Source organism: Procambarus clarkii, chromosome 38 (genome assembly GCF_040958095.1).
Source record: "Procambarus clarkii isolate CNS0578487 chromosome 38, FALCON_Pclarkii_2.0, whole genome shotgun sequence".
Classification (NCBI taxonomy): Eukaryota; Metazoa; Arthropoda; class Malacostraca; order Decapoda; family Cambaridae; genus Procambarus; species Procambarus clarkii.
In genome coordinates, this window is record NC_091187.1 from 26,371,525 (window position 1) to 26,378,443 (window position 6,919).

The following is a 6,919-nucleotide window of genomic DNA, read 5'->3' on the forward strand; positions in this document are numbered from 1 at the left end:
GCTGTGAATATACTTTTGCTCAATTTACAATTAAATCCCTTAAATCCTCTTTGACTATTGGAGCCATCTATAGATTTCCCAATACTAACATAGCTTCTTTCTCAGACAACCTAAAGAATCTTATTATAAACAACAATCTCAACAAAAACCACATCATTCTGGGAGGAGACTTTAATATTGACCTGGGTCAACAAAATTGCTCTCAAGTTGACTATTTCCTTAACAGCATGAACTCCTGTATGCTAATCCCCACAATCACCAAACCTACCCGAGTCACTCAAACATCAGCCACTACCTTGGACCACATATGGACAATCATAACAGCTCCCCTTGTATCTGGTATAATCTACGACAGAACAACTGACCACTATCCTACCTTTCTCATAGCGGACATGGACATAACATCACCAAAAAGCAAGAAACTTTCATTTAGGCTACACAGTGAATCAGCTTTAGGCAATCTTACAGATGCACTTCACAATATTAACTGGGATTCTGAATTCAATAATACCCATGATATAAATTCATTAGCTAACCTCTTCCTCTCCAAAACTCTAAGCCTCTACAACATTCATTGTCCCCTTCTTACCAAGCAAGTAACTGACAAAAGATTAAACAATCCATGGCTCACAAGTGGCATTCTCAACTCAATCAACAAGAAACATGAATATGAAAAGAAACTTAGGATTGGCCTAGTTTCAATGGAAGTAGCTAAAAGGTACTCATCAATGCTTACCAGTATCATAAGAAAGGCAAAAGTTTTATATTATGTGAATAGATTCAATGAAGCAAAAGGCAACATGAAAAGCACTTGGAAAACAATCTCTAGTATCCTAGGAACTAAACAACACTCACATAACCAAATAAAACTCTACAAGGATGGGGATATACCGTCAACTGATTTAGAAATGGCAAATGAATTTAATAGTTTCTTTTCATCAGTTGATGCTAATCTTGCCAGTAAAATCCCACAGACTCAAACACATATTAACACATATCTCTCAGGCAGCTATCCAAACTCTCTTCTCCTTTCACCAATCAGCCCGGCAGATGTTGTGTCCATCATACACTCTCAAAAAACCAAGGCAGGGAACGCCAGTGAAATTCCGTCCATTGTGTACAAGAGAGCCTCCCATGCCCTTGCCCCACCCATAGCACTACTGTTCAACAAATCTATAGTGTCACACCTTCCCTGATATCCTCAAAAAAGCAAGAGTAACGCCTGTCCATAAAGGAGGCAATCCGGCGGACATAAACAATTATAGACCAATATCAAATCTACCCATTCTATCAAAAATATTTGAAAAAATTATTTACAAACAGCTCTATTCCTACCTCGTAAAATTCGACATACTCAGCCCCTGCCAGTTTGGCTTCCGGTCCCAAAAGAGCACCAACGATGCAATCATTAGTCTCCTTGACGTTATCTACTCAGCCCTTGACAAAAATGAGTTTCCGATTGAACTCTTCATTGACCTAAGAAAAGCCTTTGATACTGTTAATCACAACTACCTCTTACTTAAACTCCAGCATTATGGAATCCGAGGCCTTGCCCTTGACTACATCCGATCCTATCTTAGTGACAGACACCAATATGTGACCATCAATGATACAACTTCTTCCACTCTACCAATTACCGTTGGAGTGCCACAGGGCAGTATCTTAGGACCTCTTCTATTTCTTATATATATAAACGATCTGCCTAATGTCTCTAATATTCTTAAACCTATATTGTTTGCTGACGATACTACCCTTATCTATTCAGACCTCAACCCACATACACTAAATAATGTTGTGAATAATGAATTGAGGACTATCTTACAGGGAACTATCCCCAGTCTCTGTACCTAAAGCCTATTAATTCCATTGACGTCAATGAGATAATCCTTTCCCTTAAAACCAAGTCTGGTGCCCTTGAGGAGATACCAACTTTAATCTACAAAAAAGCCTCCAGATCTTTAGCCCCTGCTATTGCTTTGCTCTTCAACAAGTCACTTGAACTCCAAACCTTTCCAGATATTCTAAAAAAAGCGAGAGTAACGCCTGTCCACAAATGTGGTAATCTCACAGATGTTAACAACTACAGACCTATATCAATCCTGCCAAACTTGTCAAAATTTTTTGAAAAACTAATCTATAAGCAGCTTTACTCATATCTAGCCAAACTCAATATACTTAGCCCTTGCCAATATGGCTTCAGGCCCAAAAAAAGCACTAACGATGCACTTATTAGTATGCTTAACTCGATTCATACAGCTCTTGATAAAAATGAGTTCCCTGTTGGGTTATTTGTGGACCTGCGTAAAGCTTTCGATACTGTCAACCACCAAAACCTTCTTCTTAAATTACATCATTATGGTGTCAGAGGACACTCCCTACAATACCTCAAATCCTACCTTACTGACAGGCTCCAATGTGTTTCTGTGAATAATACAATTTCTCCCACCCTACCCATCAACATTGGTGTTCCCCAGGGAAGCATACTTGGCCCTCTCCTCTTTCTCATCTACATTAATGACCTTCCAAATGCCTCCCAACACCTCAAACCAATCCTATTTGCTGACGACACAACCTTCATTTACTCCAGTCCTGATCCCCTTGCTCTAAATGCCACAGTAAATACTGAGCTAAATAAAGTCCATCTGTGGCTAACTGCCAACAAACTCACCCTTAACATTGACAAAACTTTCTATATTCTGTTTGGCAATAAATCCTCTAATCAAATAAATGTCAAAATAAACAATACCCAAATTTGTAACAAATTAGATGGCAAATTCCTTGGCATTCTCATTGACCACAAGCTTAATTTCCAGGGACACATTCTAAACATATCAAAAAAAGTTTCAAAAACTGTGGGCATTCTTTCTAAGATCAGATATTATGTACCACGCCCTGCCCTGGTGACTCTCTATTACTCCCTTATCTATCCATATCTCAACTATGGTATTTGTGCTTGGGGCTCTACTACCCAAAATCACTTACGTCCTCTAATTACTCAACACAAAGCTGCTATTAGGACAATATCCAATTCTGGCCCCAGACATCACTCGGTACCCCTACTCAAATCCCTGAATATGTTAGACATTAAGTCACTGCACATTCTCTCATGTGTACTATACATATACAAAACGCTAAATTGTAATGCCAATCCTGATCTCAAAAGCTTCATAGAAGGTTGTAACAGAACCCATGAGCACCACACCAGAAATAAATACAGTTTTGATATTCCTAGAGTACGACTTAATCAAACCAGAAATGCTCTACAAATCAAGGGGCCCAGAATGTGGAATGACCTTCCCAACCATGTTAAAGACTGTACCTCTCTCAACCAGTTTAAGTTAAAAACGAAGCTATACCTAATAAATTCCCTGTAACCTACCTTACCTCTCTATTGTCAACCCATGTATGTTTTTTGTTTTTTTTTTTGTTTTTCAAATCAACGCTGTTTAATGTAATTTTCTGTAATAATTTGTAATTGTATTTGTGCTGTTTTTTCAACAATGTTCCCCCCTCTTTTACCTCTATTTTTATTTGTACTCAACGCATTTTTTTCTTTTTACCCATTAGTTTTAAGCTTTAGTCTGTAGTGTTTTTTCCTGCCCGAAACGCTTTGCGTAATAGTGGCTTTAGGCATTGTATGTACTAGCTTTTATCTATAAAGCCAACAAACTTTGTAAAATCTCTTTATGTATGTACCTTTGCCTAAATAAAAATTATTATTATTATTATTATTATTATTATTAATTAAAAAAAAGTCCACTTATGGATGTCAACGAACAAACTAACATTAAACATCGAAAAGACTTACTACATCTTATTTGGAAGCAAATCATCAAATGCAATTCAGCTACAGATAGACAACATTAACATCAGTAATAAAAATGATGGCAAGTTTCTTGGCCTATTCCTAGACAAGAGACTCAACTTCAGCACCCACGTTCAACACATAACTAAGACAGTTGGTATACTCTCCAAAAACAGATATTATGTTCCTAACTCTGCTCTCCTCTCACTATATTATGCACTAATCTACCCCTATCTTAATTATGGTATCTGTGCATGGGGGTCTACCACTGCAAACCACCTTAAGCCCATCATCACACAGCAAAAATCTGCTATCAGAATAATAACTAACTCTGCTTTCAGACAACACTCAGCTCCCTTGTTTAAATCCCTAAACTTGTTAAATATTAACTCCCTCCACACATTCTCTTGTGTCAACTACATTTACAAAACCCTGTTCCTAAATGCAAACCATGCTCTGAAACTCTCTCTGGACAGATGTAATAGGACCCATTATCACCACACCAGAAATAAATATCTCTTTGATATCCCCAGGGTCAAGCTTAATCTGTGTAAACACTCTATGCAAATTAAGGGACCTAGTCTATGGAACTCACGCCCTAGTGAATTGAAAAACTGTAAAACTTTTGCCTTATTTAAAAGCAAAACCAAAAAGTACCTAATTTCATCATCCTAGTTTCCTACACTGAGCTTTAAATTTGCTCTGTACCTAGTGTTACCCAATCTCCTAATTTTTATGTAGTATCAAACAACCTTATCGTTGTGTTCATTGCTGTCTTCTTTTATGTGCTAGCCATATGCTGTATTGTGACTACCAATTTTTGTCAACTACCATTCAAGCTGTCATTGCAATCAATCTTATATTGTTTCTGCTGTATTGTGCCTACCAATTTTTGTCAACTACCATTCAAGCTTCATTGCAATCAATCTTAGCTACCTATGTGCTTTAATATACTGTACCTACAATTTTCTCTCATCTTCTTTTTTTCATTCCATGTAACTGTTATAATTTTTTTGTCTATAAATTTTGCAAGTATTTACCTCTTTAAAATTTTCTTAGATTAGGACCTGCCCGAAACGCTGCGCGTACTAGTGGCTTTACAAGACTGTAATTACCATATTATGTATCCTCACATTCCCAATGTACATTCTTGTATATGCATAAATAAATAAATAAATAAATAAATAAGATGGAATTACTGGTGTCAATTTCACTTTGCCTCAGATCTACAAGATCTTGTTGAAGTTCTCGGTGTACTGCTGCTCTCAGATTGCTCATTGACAATCCAAGGTTACACTCAACGGCTCCTTTAAAGGCAGATTCTTTGGCTAACTTATCAGCTCTATCATGCATTCGGAGGCCAACATGAGATGGAGACCACATGAAATGGACTCTGTTACCATCCTTAATAATTTTGTTGTATTTGTGTCTAGCTTCGGACACGAGCATGTTACAGTTATGTCTTAAAGAGTTGAGAGCATTTAAGGATGATAAGGAGTCACTTACAATTAATGTATCAAGTTTGGAGACTTGTACACATTTCAGTGCAAGGATCAAGGCAAATAGTTCGGTCTGAAGGGTAGAGGCCCAATTGTTTATACGGACTCCATACTCAAAGTAGAAGCCATCGCCCATTGTCAGGACAACTGCACTTCCAGCTGCACCCGTGGTGCGGTGTAGGGAACCATCAGTGTATATGATTTGAGAGAGAGAATGCTCTGTGGACCGAGCATCAATATGGCTTAAGGCGTTGAGCTTTGCCTCAAGACGAAGCTTGGGCTGATCTCTAATTTGCTTCTTGGGTGGAAAGGGAGGGATTAAAACTGGAAAGGGTGTAACCTCCCACGGTGCAGGAAAGTGCCGTTGTTGTTTCTCTTGGTACAAATCATGAACCTGATACATTCTGAGTTGAGTTCCAGTTTTTGTTATCCATTTGGAACAATGCTGATCTTCATTAAAGAAATTCTGGAGGGCTTCTGTGCAAGGATTAGGATGAGTTAGCCTAAGCATTTTTATACCAATTTGACAGTTAATTTCAGTAACACGATCAACAACGCTCAGAATATTAAGTTTCTTTCTCATATTAAGTATCTTTGTGGTACGAGGGCACCCAAGGATTATCCTCAAGGCTTCGTTCTGCAATTTTTCAAGCCCTCCAAGCTTTCTTTCAGGCATCAAAACAAGCAGAGGTGCAGCATAATCCACTAAAGATCTGATTTATGCAAGGTACATCATTTTGACAATTCTGACATTGGCACCATAGCCTGAGTGATAACCTGCAACAGCCTTGAGAGCTCGGAGCCTCTCTTTATACTGACGACAGAGTCTGAATACAACAGGACCATACAGTGGCACCTCAAGGCCAAGGTATTTGAATCTGTTTACATAGTCAAGCTGGGAGCCATCAGACAGTTGCATCTTGAGAACAGCTCCTCCCTGCCTGGGTGGACGCCGATTTAGTATCTTTGTTTTCTCTGCTGAGATAATTAAACCTAGGTTCTGACATGAGTCTAATACAGAGTTAAGAGTGTTCTGCGTGTTATCATACCCAGTGGTGTGTATCATTATATCATCAGCATAGCTAATGATGTGGACGTTGGGTTTGCTCGGTATAGAGTCTAACAGCGTGTTTATTAAGATATTAAATAAGGTAGGACTGAGGACACCACCCTGCGGGGTACCTAGTTCAAAGTATCTTGTTACACTCCTATGTCCCTGGAAAAATACAGATGACTTCCTGTTGGATAAGTAACCCCTGATCCAACAAAGAAGCCGACCACCAATATTCATTCTTGCAAGCTCACTCAAGATAACATGTCTATTTGCAATATCAAAGGCAGACTTAAGATCAAGGAAGGTGGTATATGACTTTCCAGTGTGCAGGGTAAGAAAGGTGGTGATGCAATGATGCACACTCCTTCCATGCATGAAGCCATATATCTGGGGGGATAGCATGGTTCTTATTCTATGGAGGAGACGGTTTAGGACCATTCTCTCGAATGTTTTGCAAATGCAGCTAGTAAGGGAAATTGGACGGAAAGCATTCTTGATTTGGCTTGGGAATTGGAATGATTATACTGTTGGTCCAAGAGATAGGAATCTCCCCAGTAACAT